Source organism: Mastigoproctus giganteus, chromosome 9 (genome assembly GCF_048544385.1).
Source record: "Mastigoproctus giganteus isolate SK-2022 chromosome 9, ASM4854438v1, whole genome shotgun sequence".
NCBI lineage: Eukaryota > Metazoa > Arthropoda > Arachnida > Uropygi > Thelyphonidae > Mastigoproctus > Mastigoproctus giganteus.
Genome location: NC_143583.1, coordinates 219,437,475 through 219,452,860, shown reverse-complemented (window position 1 = coordinate 219,452,860; position 15,386 = coordinate 219,437,475). Strand labels below are relative to the sequence as shown.

General features: G+C 39.2%; 1 protein-coding gene across 1 annotated transcript in view; it reads left to right on the top strand.

The window, feature by feature from the left end:
* shot (dystonin-like protein short stop) overlaps window positions 1-15,386 on the top strand; it is a 1,739,701-nt gene that overhangs the window by 262,977 nt on the left and 1,461,338 nt on the right. The gene's annotated exons all lie outside the window — the stretch shown is intronic.

Below are 15,386 nucleotides of genomic sequence, written 5' to 3'. Positions count from 1 at the left end.
ACCTGCTCGTTTGAAATGTTTTTGCCCTTAGAACAACTTTCTAATATTATCTGTTGCGGTAACAAGCAATAACTCTTGAGGTATATGCAAGCTTTACTTTGACCAATATTGTCAGATAAACACATATCTATATTACCCTTATCCCCCAAACTACCCTTCCCTGAATCTTCAAGGTATCCTCAATATCAGGGATGGGATACACTTAAATAGAAAGGGTGCAAGAATTTTTGCTGATGCTGTCGAGGCAGTGTTAGGTGGGTCGGAAAACTGCTAGTTGGGGGGGATACAAGGACTAATAGATTAACAGTAGCCACTGGCAGAGGTGGAAGTGATTCTTGCACTGCTTCTATTGAAATGAGCAGAAGCCTGAAAAACAAGATTCAGGATATTTCAGAGACTGCTGGGAGTCATTGCGGTACAAGTAAACACATGGGTTGTGTTAGGGTAGCTAAGAATAGAAACAGGTGCATGTATACCTGTGTGTACACCAATGCTAGGAGTTTGGTAAATAAATTTGATGAATTTGAGGTATTGCTCAAAACATCAAAGGCAGATATTGTTGGGATATCAGAGACGTGGTGTCACACAGATATAAGTAATGCGGAACTGGAATTTGGGGAATACAATGTGTATAGAAAGGATAGACAGGACAGGAGGGGAGGAGGGGTTATGCTATTAGTGAAGAAACACATAAAGTCCAAGGAAGTGAAGCCAGTCGACATCGATGGACAGGGCAGTGTCGAGTCAGTTTGGTGTGACATAAGCATAGGGGAATCAAAATTGCGAGTAGGAGTGTGCTATAGGCCTAATGACTCTGATGAGAATAATAAGATATTGTACAGGGAAATAGAGTGGGCCAGTAAATCAGAGAGTCTTATAATGGGGGATTTTAATTTCCCAGATATTGACTGGAATTTGTGGGTTGGTCACTCGCACACTAGCAAGGCTTTTGTGGATTTATTGGATGATTGTTTTCTACATCAGCATGTTCGTGAGGCAACAAGAGGGAGCAATACTCTTGATCTGATTATCAGTAGTGATTCTTCATGCATTAAGAATCTGCAGATAAATGAACCACTAGGTGGCAGTGATCACAGTGTGTTGAAGTGGGATTTACTCAAGGAGGTAACTACCATCAGAGGTAAAGGGAAGGGTTTTTGTTTTCGTAAAGGCGACTATGATGGTCTGAGACAGTATTTAAATTCTATACAGTGGGACCAACTGATGATGTTACCAACAGCAAACTCAAAATGGGAAGCATTTTGGAGGCTAATCTTGGAGGCTACCAGGCTTTACATACCAACTAAGAAATATTGTTCAAGGTTTAGGCCTAAATGGTTGTCAGATGAACTAATGAGACAGGTGGCAGAGAAGAAAAATGCATGGGATACATACAAATTAATGGGTGACATGGAAGCCTATGATAGATATAAGTTGGTCTGTAACCAAGTCACAAAGGAGATTAGGCAGGCAAAGGCAGACTACGAAAAATCCTTGGCAAAGGATGCAAAGAAAAACAGAAAAGAGTTCTTTACATATTTAAACTCAAGAAGGAAAGGGATGAATCAGATTGGTCCACTGGATATTGATGGTTCAACAGTTGAGGATCCTGCTCAGGTGGCTAACAATCTAAACGAGTATTTTGCATCTACATTCACGCATGAGGAGTTATTCAGGAAGGAGAATGATGTAGGTAAAGTAAACATTGGCAGTGAGCTGGATGATTTTGTAATAACTGAGAAGAAAGTGGAGGAGAGATTGTTGAGGATAAACATAAAAAAGGCACCTGGGGTGGATGGGATCTATCCAGTTATATTAAAGGAGGCAGCAAAGGAAGTAAGCAAACCCCTAGCCATAATTATGAGAGCTTCTTTGGACTCAGGGGAGGTACCCATAGACTGGAGATGTGCAAATGTAACCCCAATTCACAAAGGAGGATCAAAGGCTGACACAAGTAATTATAGACCTGTTAGTTTAACTTCTGTTCCAGGTAAATTAATGGAGGCACTGGTTAAAGAAGCACTGCAGGATCATCTAGACAAGAATTCAGTTATAGCTCAGACGCAGCATGGTTTTGTTAAGGGCAGGTCTTGCCTGACCAATTTGATTGGATACTGTGATGTAGTCACAAAAGAACTGGATGCAGGGAATAACTTTGATATTATATATTTGGATCTTAGAAAGGCTTTTGATACTGTTGCACATGGAAGACTGCTGCACAAATTGGAGCAGTGTGGTATTGGAGGCAAATTGCTGCTATGGATAAAGGGGTAGTTGAGGGGGAGAAGACAGAGAGTGGTAATCAATGGACACTGCTCAACGTGGACTAATGTTATTAGTGGAGTTCCTCAGGGTTCAGTGTTGGGTCCGTTGTTGTTTTCGGTGTTTATGAATGATATTGATGATGGGATATCAAGTTTAATGTCTAAGTTTGCAGATGATACAAAGGTTGGCAGGGTTGTTAAGGACACTACTGACGCTATGCTGCTGCAACAGGATCTGGAAAGGTTGAACAGATGGGCTGAGAGGTGGCAAATGAAGTTTAACATTGACAAATGTAAAGTACTACATATGGGAAACAGTAACCCCAGAGCAACGTATCAACTCTGCGGTACTACACTGACAGTGGTGGAGAGTGAAAAGGACCTGGGGGTAATTGTGCAGGCAGATATGAAGTTCTCTGAGCAATGCAGACGAGCTGCAAGAGTAGCTCATGGTGTCTTGTCAATGATATACAGGAATTTTTCTAGCAGGGATAAGGAGGTGATTATTCCCTTGTATAAGGCAATGGTTAGGCCACATCTTGAGTACTGTATACAGGTCTGGAGGCCTCATTTCAAGAAGGATGTAGAGCTGCTGGAACGGGTACAGAGAAGGGCAACAAGATTAGTGAATGGAACAAAGGGTTGCTCTTACGAAGAAAGGCTTAAGTTTTGCAAATTACAGAGTCTGGAGACTAGGCACCGGCGAGGTGATCTGATAGAGGTGTATAAGGCTTTGAATGGTTTGAGCATGCTGAATGCCAATGGGATTCTTCATCTTGCTCAGAATAATCACCTCAGAGGGCATAAATTCAAATTGAGGAAGGACGGATGTCGGATAGATGTGCGGAAATTTGCCTTTGGCCAGCGGGTGGTTGGTTGGTGGAACCGACTTCCATCACTTGTTGTTGAAGTTGATAGCCTAAACAAATTTAAAGCTCAACTGGACAGGTATTTCGAACGAACGGAGGGGTGAAATGGGAGTGGTGTGTGTTTTTTTTTTTTTTTGTGTTGGCTGATGCTGAATAAGCTTGCTTTCTTGCATCATATGCCTCTACTAATGCTAATGCTAATTACTGCAAAATCTCATGCACCATCTTTGTTTAAATGTATCCTATCTCTACAAACAGATTCCTTCTACCTCCGAGTGAGGACCAAGCTGATAAAAAAATTTCTCCCCAAGAGCCTTATGGATTCCTTCAAGTCTTGAGTTAATTCACAAGGCTTTCAGAATGTAATCCCTCCTATCGTGGCTGGGCAGAATTGCAGACACATAGACATTCTGACCGTGGCATTTCTTCAGCCCTTTGTAGCATATATATTTAGACCTATATTTGTCTAACAAATTGTTAGGTGATGTGTGCTTAATATCATGTCCTCACATGAATAATAATGTTCTTCCTTAAAATCTGACAATCTGTTGTTGACATCATTAATTGTTGCTCCCGGTTATTTATGAGCATCACTTTTCTTATAGAGCAGTTGATAGCATAGATTTATAACATTTGTCTTATGACATTAGTCATATAATTTTATGGTTATTTAATTGATATTTAATAACAGATAAGAATCCTATTCTGCAACCAACAGAGCTAATCAAGAGCTCTGAAAGATTTGAAAGATGCAAATTTAGTGCTGACACCATGGACATCGATCATTAATAAAAAAAAGTAGATCAGGATGATTTAGCCCTTGAAATTCATCTGTAGCCATATCAATTTTTGGATGGATTATCCAGAGGATGTTATTTATGCTGGCAGGCCACTCTTCCTGATGTAAGAATGATTTAGTGAAATTGTCATGGACTTTTGTGTGCTAATTTAGATGATTTGTATGATCTTTCATATGGAGTGAATACAGCCACTCCCTGGCTTATGTAATACTTGACTTACGGAAATTCGACTTTATATAAGTTTTTTCCAGCCCGTGCAAACTTAAAAAAATATATTGGAAACATATTTTGCATCCCATAGGAATAAATGGAGGTATCGTGAAAATATCGTAATGTGAGCCCAATAACACATTGTTTCTTTTAGTAATTCGTTCCAAAACCTTGAACTTTAAATTTTCGCTATATAACTAAGCTATTTATCTCTCTAAAAGTCATGAACATGTAGTGGAAATTCCATTACATGTTCATTGTTATCATATGTTCCATTATAAGAATCAATTTTGAATGGCTTTGTGATATTTTTCTAAAACACATTTCTGGTCACTGGTCTCTATTATAAAACAATTTGCACTTTTGGTTTATTGAGCTTTTCTGTTAGCGCAATATATTATAATCGGGTAGTAAACTCGATCTTATTGCATTTGCGATAATACTGATATTTGGAATTCTATGGGTTTTACATTACGGTATTATGGTGAAATGAGTTCCCCTTCACTGAAATCTTTAATAATATAAAAAACATAAATAAATTTTCAGAATCTTCTCTTCGTTCCTATTTACTTATTATAATGGTGAAGGAAAAGGGACCAATGGAAAGTGCAAGTGCTGGCAGTGCTAGGAATCGAAACAAAATTGATTTCGAAATGAAGATGATTAATTAAGAATTACGAAGCAGGACAAAGTTTGCCCTCTATTGCACAAAATTAGGTCTCACTGCTTCAACAGTAAATACTATTTTAAGGGACAGTGCATGTATAAAAGAACATGTTAAAGGATCAATGCACTTAAGATCAACATTGATCAGAAAACAGCATTCAGGTGCTATATCAAAGATGGAAAAGCTATTAATAATATGGATGGAAAATTAGATTCAGAAGCAAGTGCCCCTGAGGCTAATGGCCATTCAAGCAGAAGCAAGAAGTATTTATGAAGATATTAAGGATAAGTACGGCGAACCCCAAGCCAAGTTTGTGGCAAGCAGTGGGGGGGGGGGTTAATAGGTTCAAGCATTGCACTGGTTTCCAGAACATTAAAGTATGCGTGAAGTCACCAGTGCCAATTCTGCAGCTGCAGAGAAATTTTGCGAAGTTTTGGAAGAAACTCCTAAATCTTCACAGCCCTCAACTCTGCAGCGGTGTGCTTATCAGCTGGAGAGTTAATTCTGGCGATGATGCTCAAAAAGTAAAACTTGCTGACATTATGCCTGTCTCCTCTCTCTTTTTGTAATTTTATAATTTGAAATTTTCGTAATTTTGTACACTTTTTAATTTTTCTTGCACATGAGATAAAAAATTGAATAAATAATTCTATTTACATGTTCATCAAACATTTATTTTTTGCTTCAATCACATTTGCAAGTGCATTTGTGATTGTGCAAGTGCATAAGCTTTAGGGAAATTCCAACTTATGTAGAGTTCTGCGGAACACAACCCTTATGTAAGTCAGGGAGCGGTTGTATAAGTCTGTTGCAGCATACATTAAGCAAACCTGACCGATGCCAATAAAAAATAATACCAATAAAATATTATCCCCTATATAGAGAATGTAAAAATTCTTCTAATATAGCATATGGAGGAGTAGAACTCTTAGTGAGTTAGTTTCATTGTAACTCTCACCAAATCATGCATAAACTCTTGCTGATATAGATGACAGTAAAGCAAATACTTGCTCCTTTTTAATTATGGACAAGTGAACATTATCTTCTGTGAAGGTTCTTGATGTGGAGGATGGGTAATTGAAAAATTTCTAGTTGAATGTTAATCTATATTAATGTTGCTGAACACCGATGCTCATACATACATGCATGTACCATCAGGATCAAGCTTTACTGTTGATTTTTCACTGTGCTCTCCAATAATATTTCCTTTCATAGACAGAATGAGACCAACAATTTCTGTAGTAAGGATCACTTTCTGGTCGTCTGTACTTTTTGGAAAAGTTCTTCTCAGACTTATGTAAAAGTAACTTGGAATTTGTTCTAATAGTTCATTTAGACACTTCTATTATTGCTACCCAATATTATTGATTCTGTAATAAGCTTTATTACACAACAAATAACGAAAGCAGCTTAATCTACTAACCTGAAGTCATCTTTCAAGGTCTGGCTCTATTCAGAAATGTGGTGGACTGCAGTATTGCTAAAAATTAAATTTTAAATTAAATTAAAAATTGAATTCTGGAATCTGTTTCATGAACATCCAACTGTAGCTTATCCCATACAGTTCAAAAAAGTAAGGGCTGAAATATCTTCAAATAAGCCAAGTGTGCAAAAAAATGAAGTAGAATGCATTGTATTGCTATGATCTAGAACAAAATCAAAAAAATTATGGTAAATACTCACCCACAAATACTCCAGTTCTGTTTCTGAGGAGGAAATAATTTTTGAACCTCTTGAAATTGTCTGAGAATGATAATGGGATCATTAAACTCCAGGAGTTCCCCCCCTCCTCCACCTGACTGGAGATTGAATTTAGTGGTGGGTAAGATCATGGAGTCTCAAATTAAGAATATAATGCTGGACCATCTTGATAAGAATGGTATCTTTAATGGATCACATCATGGTTTTGTGAAGAGGAAGTCTTACTTGCCCTGACCAATCTAATTAATTGTTAATGAAATCATAAAACAGTTGGATGCAAGAAACAGCCTTGACACTATTTACTTTGACTTTGGTAAAGCTTTCAATATGGTTCTCCATGAAAGGCTATTATATAAACTAGAGTATATTTGAATTAATGGCAAGATCTGTTGTTGGTTCAACAAAGAATCTTGGTTAAAAGTTAGGAGACAGAGTAGTCATAAGTGGACATACCTTAGGGTGGAGTAGACAAGTGTAGCAAGTGGAGTCTCTCAGGGATCAGTGGTGGTTCACTGCTGTGTCTTGTTGTCCCTAATGACATTGATGAAGGAGTGAAGGAAAAGTTATCAAAGTTTGCTGATCATTTAAAAGTAGGTAGGATGTTTTATTGGCAAGAACTAGGCCATTTTGCATGAAAATGGCATTGTATGAGGAGGTCAGGAAAATGACAGCTGAAGTTTAATACTTCTAAATATAAGATTTTGCACCCAGGGAACAAAAATTCAGGTTACTGAATTTTTTTTTCCTGGGTGCAAATCTATGGGGATTGGAGTTAAATTTAGTCCAGGACTAAGAAGACTATGGGGTTATGATTAAATAAGACATGAAATTTTCTGTGTAAAATACTCATTCAGTTTGTCAGCTACCGTTTGTCAGCTACTGTTTTACAAAACATCTAAACAGGATGTTCTACCTGATCATCTAAAAGGATGATCAGGTAGAACAGGATCATCAACAGTCAAACCATCGATATCAAGTGGACCAATCTGATTCATCCCTATCCTTCTAGAGTTTATATAGGTAAAGAAATCTTTGCTGTTTTACTTTCCATCCTTTGCCAAAGATTTCTTGTAATCTTCCTTTGCTTACTTAATCTCTTTATGACTTGATTTCAGACTAGCTTATATCTACCATAGGCTTCTGCATAGCCTGATAAATAATCGGGCTATACAGAAGGGAGACTGCAGAGGGATCTGGGGGTTCCTCTGCTGTACCCCTCCTTCAATCTGGTGGGCACCATCGCTACGGCTCCCTCTTTCTCCCTACCACTTTCACCCTTCCCACTTCTCATCTCACTACTATTGCCTTATAATTTTAATTCTTTTTGATGTGGAAGTATGTTTGGCAGCATTTACTAAATTTCAGACTGAAGTAAAATCAATTTGTCGTGGAAATTATGAAATTATGTCAATTCCTAAATGACGCTAATTCAGTCACTAACTTTGATTCTTTTTTTGAAAACATCTTTGGTGGCGCCTTCTAAATTTCGGATCGAAGTAAACTCAATTTGTTATGAAAATGTGAAACAGTAATGATGTAAATTACATCACTTCTTAAATGATGCTAATGGAGTCACTAATGGTGATTTGGTAGAGTAAGTACCAAGTGTGAACATAAAATGTTACATCGTTCATACTAAATATCTCAGACTGAAGTAAAGCTGATTGGTAATGAAAATGCGAGCGAAATTTAGGAAGTACGTATGATGTCATTTAGGAAGTAGCAGGCGTGAGCTTATGCTCACGCCTGCTACTTAATAAATGATGCTAACTCAGTCACTAACGTTGATTTGGTAGTAGAGTAAGTAGCAGGTGTGAGAATAAAATGCTACATCATTCATAACTTAAGTTCTAGCTATTCGATTTTAAAATGCTTCTGATTTTTGTCAAAGATGTTTTCACATAGCATCTTTTGTGTGTACAGGTTGTATATTTCGAATAAATAAACTATGAACAGACACAGTTTGGCCTCAGTGTGTCGTTAATCCCAATAACAACAACAACAAGTGTACAGGGTACATATGGTTTTTTTTTTTTTACTGGGCTCTCTCTGTTTGTTAGCTACCACAGGGTTTACCCTGCCATTGCTTCATATTTTCTACTGCCCAGCCTGCCTCCTTGTGGCACTGGATGAGAAAGGTTACTGTGTGAAAACCCTGAAGCAAACAAACAAAAAAAAAATCTGTGCGAAAACACAAGCCCCTAAGCTAAGAGGCCAGATGAAGAACACAACCAACATAACTAACACTCACTAACCCACATAAATCTGGCCTGTACAGAGTTTTGTATTCATCACATTGCTTGACACGGAGTTGGGGGAATCCCAGAGCCTCATTACCACACTATGTCCATTTGTCAACTGGATGCACTGCCTTAGATTTCATGTGTTTCTTAACCAACAGTATAACCCTTCCTGTCCTGTCTGTTCTTTCTGTACTCATTGTACTCACCCAAATTCAGAGACATATGACACCACGTCTCTGATATCCCAACAATATCCACTTTTGATGTCTTGAGTAGCACTTCAAGCTCATCAAATTTATTTACAATACTCCTAGCATTGGTGTACATGCGATTATGCATACACCTATTCTTACTCTTAGTTAACCGGGGTGCCTCCATAGCCAAGTGGGCAGGAGCAGCAGTGTGTAGCACATGCTTCTTGATTAGACCAGGGTTCGAGCCCGTGACCACCAAATAAGAAGGATGCAGAAGGGTCAAGGAATGACCACCGCATATCCCTGGACAAATATGGCCTTAGTTGCTAATGCTGCTAGAAAAACCAAATAACAACAACAACAACAACACCTTAATTAACCGAACATAGCCCGTCTATTTACTTGTACCATGTTGACTCCCAGCAGTTATTGACATCAACACCACCTTGTTTTCCAGACTACTGCTCATTCCGATAGAAGCAGTGCAAGAATCACTTTCACCTTTGCCTGTGACTACCATTAATCTATTAGTGTGTGAACCTTATCTGGATCCAGTTGGAGTAGCATACTGTCATTACTGTCATTAACAACCCTGCCAATCTTTGTGTCATCTGCAAATTTGAACATGAAACCTTATATACCTTCATCAATATCATTGATAAATATGAAAAAAAAACAATTGGCCCAACACCGAACCCTGGGGAACTCCACTAATAACATTTGTCCATGAGGAGCAGTGTCCATTGATTACCACTCTCTGTTGTCTCCCACTCAACCATCCCTTTATTCATTATAGCAGCTTACCCTTGATACCATACCTCTCCAATTTGTACAGCAGTCTTCTATTTGCAACAGGTGCCTCCATAGCCAGGTGGGAAGGAGCAGCAGTGCATAGCACATGCTTCTTGATTAGACCGGGGTTCGATCCCATCACCACCAAATACAGAGGATGTGGAAAGATCAGGGAATGACCACCGTATATTTCTGGAGCAATATGGCCTTAGTTGCTAATGCTCCTAAAAACCAAATAACAAACAAACAAACAATCCATATGCAACAGTATCAAAAGCTTTCCTGAAATCCAAGTATATGATATCAAAATTATTTTTGGCATTCAGTTCCTTTGTGACCACATCATAGTAACCAATCAAATTGGTCAGACAAGACCTCCCCTAGACAAACCCATGCTGTGTCTTAACTGTTACTGCAGTCTTGTCTTGATGATCCTGCAATGTTTCTTTAACCAGTGATTTTATTATTTTCCCCAGAACACAAGTTAAACTAACATGTATGTAGTTACTTGTGTCATCTTTTGAATTGGTGATACATTTGCACACCTCCAGTCTGTGGGCACCTCTCCTGAGTCCAAGGAAGCTCTCACAATTATGGCCAAGTGCCTGCTTACTTCCTTTGCTGCCTCCTTTAATATAACTGGATAGATCCCAACCACCCCAGGTGCCTGTGAGAGGTCAACCCATCTATAAGTGGTGAACCACTTAACATAGATGGGTTGACCTCTCACAGGTCATTAATTCACCTCTCGCATTTCCCTCCCTGAATAACTCCTCATATGTAGATGCACAATACTCATTTAGTTTGTTAGCCACCTGAGCAGGATCATCAACAGTTGAACCATCAATATCCAGTGAACCAATCTGATTCCTCTCTTTCCTTCTATAGTTTACATAAATAAAGAACTCCTTGCTGTTTTTCTTTGCATCGTTTGGCAAAGATTTCTCATAATTTGCCTTCGCCTGCCTAACCTCCTTTGTGACTTGATTACAGACTAGTTTATACCTGCCATAGGCTTTTGTGTCGCCTGATATTTTATATGCATCCCATACATTCTTCTTTTCTGCCCCTAATCGCATTAATTCATAGGCGACTCCGTAGCCAGGTGGGCAGGAGCAGCAGTGCGTAGCACATCCTTCTTGATTAGACCAGGGTTCTAGCCCGTGACCACCAATTACGGAGGATGCGGAAAGGTCAGGGAATGACCACCGCATATCCCCGGAGAAATATGGCCTTAGTTGCTAATGCTCCTAAAAAACCAAATAACAACAATAACATCATTAATTCATCTGATATCCATTTAAGCCTAAACCTTGAACAGTATTTCTTAGTTGGAATGAAAAGCCTAGTAGCTTCCAAAATAAAATCCCAAGGCTTCCCATTTAGAATCACTGTTGGAAACATCACTAGTTGATCCCACTGTACAGAATTAAAAACTGTCTGAGATCTCAGTAGTCACCTTTATGAAAGCAAAAGCCCTTCCCTTTAGCCTTGATGTAGTTACATCTTTAAATAATTCCCACATCAATTCATTGTGATCACTGTCACTTGTGATCACATTAAGAATCTGCAGATTCTTAATGCATGAAGAATCACTACTGATAATCAGATGAAGAGTATTACTCCCTCTGGTTGCCTCTCAAACATGTTGCTGTAGAAAATAGTCATCCAACAAATCCACAAAAGTCTTGCTACCGTGCGAGTGACAAACTCACAAGTTCCAGTCAATATCTGGAAAGTTAAAATCTCCCATTATAAGACATTCTGATTTACTGACTCACTCTGTTTCTCTGCACAATTGCTCATTATACTCATCAGATTTATTAGGCCTATAACACATATCTACTCTCATTTTTCCTTTCCCAGTGCTTATTTCACATCAAACAAACTCAACACTGCATTGTCCACCAACATTAATTGGATGCACTTCCTTAGATTTTGTGTTTCTTAGCTAACGGCATAACCCCTCTTCCCTTCCTATCCTGTCTGTCCTTCCTGTAGGGCGCTGACTCTATTTAAAAGTTACAGCTGACAGTTACAGGCTCCGCAAAAACGATAAGTGTTTGCCTTTTATTTACATGATTGTTGTTTTATATTGTACTTAATACGTAGTCATATAGTTATAGTTACGCTGGTTATTTTTTATTTTAATTTAGATAAAGAGTTTTTGTGGATTTTACTTACGATAGGTAAAACCGTTATTTTTGTTCGATTTTTGTAGCCATTGTTTTTGTATATAGGGAATTCAAAGTTTTTGTAGGGAATTCAAAGTTTTTAATTGAGGTAGCTAGGTAGCTCTAACGCATAATTATATAAAGTAATACGCTTCACTGTTTCTATTTCATAGTTTCTATTCAAATACTACTGACATTTAATTTATTGATTTTATTAATTTAAACTACCATGCCCCGAACTAGAGCAGCAAAGCAACGGGCACAAAGTGGCAGGAGTGTTGTGACTCGGGGGAGAACTGAGGGGGGCGATTCTCCAACGCGTCACAGCCTAAAAAAATGTACAACTTGTGAAATGTTTGCCGAACTCTCTGGAACGGAACATGATATTGCCATGGGGGATGTCTTTGTGTGTGCGCGATGTAAGGAGTGTAAGGAAATCAGGCGACAACTCAGCGTTGTTATGGGCCTATATGAGAGTTTGAAGGACAGGGTGGATGCCCTCGAAGGAAATAAATTGAGGGCCCATCAAGCTCTCAGCTGCCCACATCAACGCCAGAGCGTGCACTTGGTCATCACGCAACACAGCGGCAACCCCCAAGGCAGAATGCGCTGGTCCTACAGGAACTATTAGTTGTTGGTGACTCTATTGTCAGGGAAACGGGGAACATGCTATGTAAAATGGATAGGTGGAACAGGACCAGGGTATGTCTGCCAGGGGCAAAGGTTGATGACGATGTAGAGCGGATATCATCTTTCAAGGGCACAAAAGGTGATATAGTTGTACACGTTGGCACTAATGATATTAAGAGTAGGAGACCGGCAGAATTACTCAACAAGTACAGGTCACTGTTGAAAAAAAGCCGAGAATTAGGGTTGAATTTAAAAGTGTCTGCAATTCTGCCCAGACACGATAGGAGGGAGTATATGATGAGAGCCTTGTCGATCAATTCGGCCCTGGAAAGATTGTGCAAGGCTCAAGGGGTAGAATTTTTTTCAGCCTGGACTGTACTTGTTAACAGGAGAGATTGCTTCTACAGGGATGGGATACACTTAAATAGAAAGGGTGCAAGAATATTTGCTGATGCTATCGAGGCAGTGTTAGGTGGGTCGGAAAACTGCTAGTTTGGGGGGATACAAAGACTAATAGTTTAACAGTAACCGCAGGCAGAGGTGAAGGTGATTCTTGCACAACTTCTATTAGAATAAGAAGCGACCTGGAGCGAGGGGTGTTGGGGGTTTCAGGGACGGATGGCAGTCATCCTGGAATAGTTGGGTATATGGGATGTGTTAGGGTAACGAGGAATAGGCATAGGAGCATGTATGCTTGCATGTATACCAATGCTAGAAGTATAGTAAATAAATTTGATGAATTTGAAGTGTTGGTCAAGACATCAAAGGCGGATATTGTTGGGATAGCAGAGACGTGGTGTCACAAAGATATAAGGAATACAGAACTGGAATTTGGGGAGTACAATGTGTACAGAAAGGATAGACAGGACAGAAAGGGAGGAGGTGTTATGCTGTTAATTAAGAAAAACATAAAATCAAGAGAAGTGCATCCAGTTGATATAGATGGACAGTGCACTGTTGAGTCAGTTTGGTGTGACATAAGCACTGCAAAAGCAAAAATAAGAGTAGGAGTGTGTTATAGGCCTAATGACTCGAATGAGTACAATGAACAATTGTACAGAGAAATAGAGTGGGCCAGTAAATCAGAATGTCTTATAATGGGGGATTTTAACTTCCCAGATATTGACTGGAACTTGTGGGTTGGTCACTCACACACTAGTCAGACTTTTGTGGATTTATTGGATGATTGTTTTCTGCAGCAGCATGTTCGAGAGGCAACCAGAGAAAGTAATACTCTTGATCTGGTTATCAGCAGTGATCATTCGTGTATTAAGAATTTGCAGATAAAGGAACCACTAGGTGGCAGTGATCACAGTGTGCTGAAGTGGGATTTACTCAAAGAGGTAACTACCGTCAGGGGTAAAGGAAAGGGTTTTTGCTTCCGTAAAGGGGAGTACAGTGGTCTCAGACAGTTTTTAAATTCTGTACAGTGGGATCGACTGACGATGTTCCAAACAGTAAATTCTAAGTGGGAAGCATTCAAGGAATTAATCGTGGAAGCTACTAGACTTTTCATACCGATGAAGAAATATTGTTCAAGGTTTAGGCCTAAATGGTTATCAAATGAACTAATGAGACTCGTGACAGAGAAGAAAAATGCATGGGATGCATATAAATTATCAGGCGACGCAGAAGCCTGTAGCAGATATAAGCTAGTCTGTAATCAGGTCACAAAGGAGGTTCGGCAGGCAAAGGCGGATTACGAGAAATCTTTGGCAAAAGATGCTAAGAAAAACAGCAAGGATTTCTTTACTTATATAAACTCTAAAAGGAAGGGGCTGAATATGATTGGTCCACTTGACATCGATGGTTCGACTGTTGATGATCCTGCTCAGATAGCAAACAAACTGAATGAGTATTTTGCATCTACATTCACACGTGAGGAATCATTACAGTTTGAAAATGGAAGAAGGTTATCAAATTGTAGCAGTGTGCTTAATGATTTTGTAATAACTGAGAGCAAAGTGGAGGAGAAATTGTTGAAGTTAAACATAAGAAAGGCACCTGGGGCGGATGGGATCTATCCAGTTATATTAAAGGAGGCGGCAAAGCAACTAAGCAAACCCTTAGCCATAATTATGAGAGCATCCTTGGACTCAGGAGAGGTTCCCACGGACTGGAGATGTGCAAATGTATCCCCAATTCACAAAGGAGGTTCGAAGGGTGACACGAATAATTACAGACCAGTTAGTTTAACTTCTGTTCCGGGTAAAATAATGGAGTCACTGGTTAAAGATGCATTGCAGGATCATCTAGACAAGACTGCAGCAATAATTCAGACACAGCATGGGTTTGTTAAGGGAAAGTCTTGTCTGACAAATTTGATTGGTTATTATGATGTGGTCACAAAGGAACTGGATGCAAAAAATAATTTTGATATCATATACTTGGATTTCAGGAAAGCTTTTGACACTGTTGCGCATGGAAGACTACTGTACAAATTGGAGCAGAATGGTATTAAGGGTAAGTTGCTGCAATGGATAAAAGGATGGTTAAGTGGGAGAAGACAGAGGGTGGTAATCAATGGGTGCTGCTCTTCGTGGACTAATGTTATTAGTGGAGTCCCACAGGGTTCGGTGTTGGGGCCACTGTTGTTTTGTATATTTATCAATGATATTGATGAAGGTATATCAGGCTTAATGTCGAAGTTTGCAGATGACACGAAGGTTGGCAGGGTTGTTAATGACAGTAATGGCAGTGTGCTACTGCAACAGGATCTAGATAATTTGGGCAGATGGGCTAAGAAGTGGCAACTGAAGTTTAACCTTGACAAATGCAAAGTACTGCATATGGGTAGAAGTAACCCCAGAGAAACGTACCAACTGTGTGGTACTACACTTAA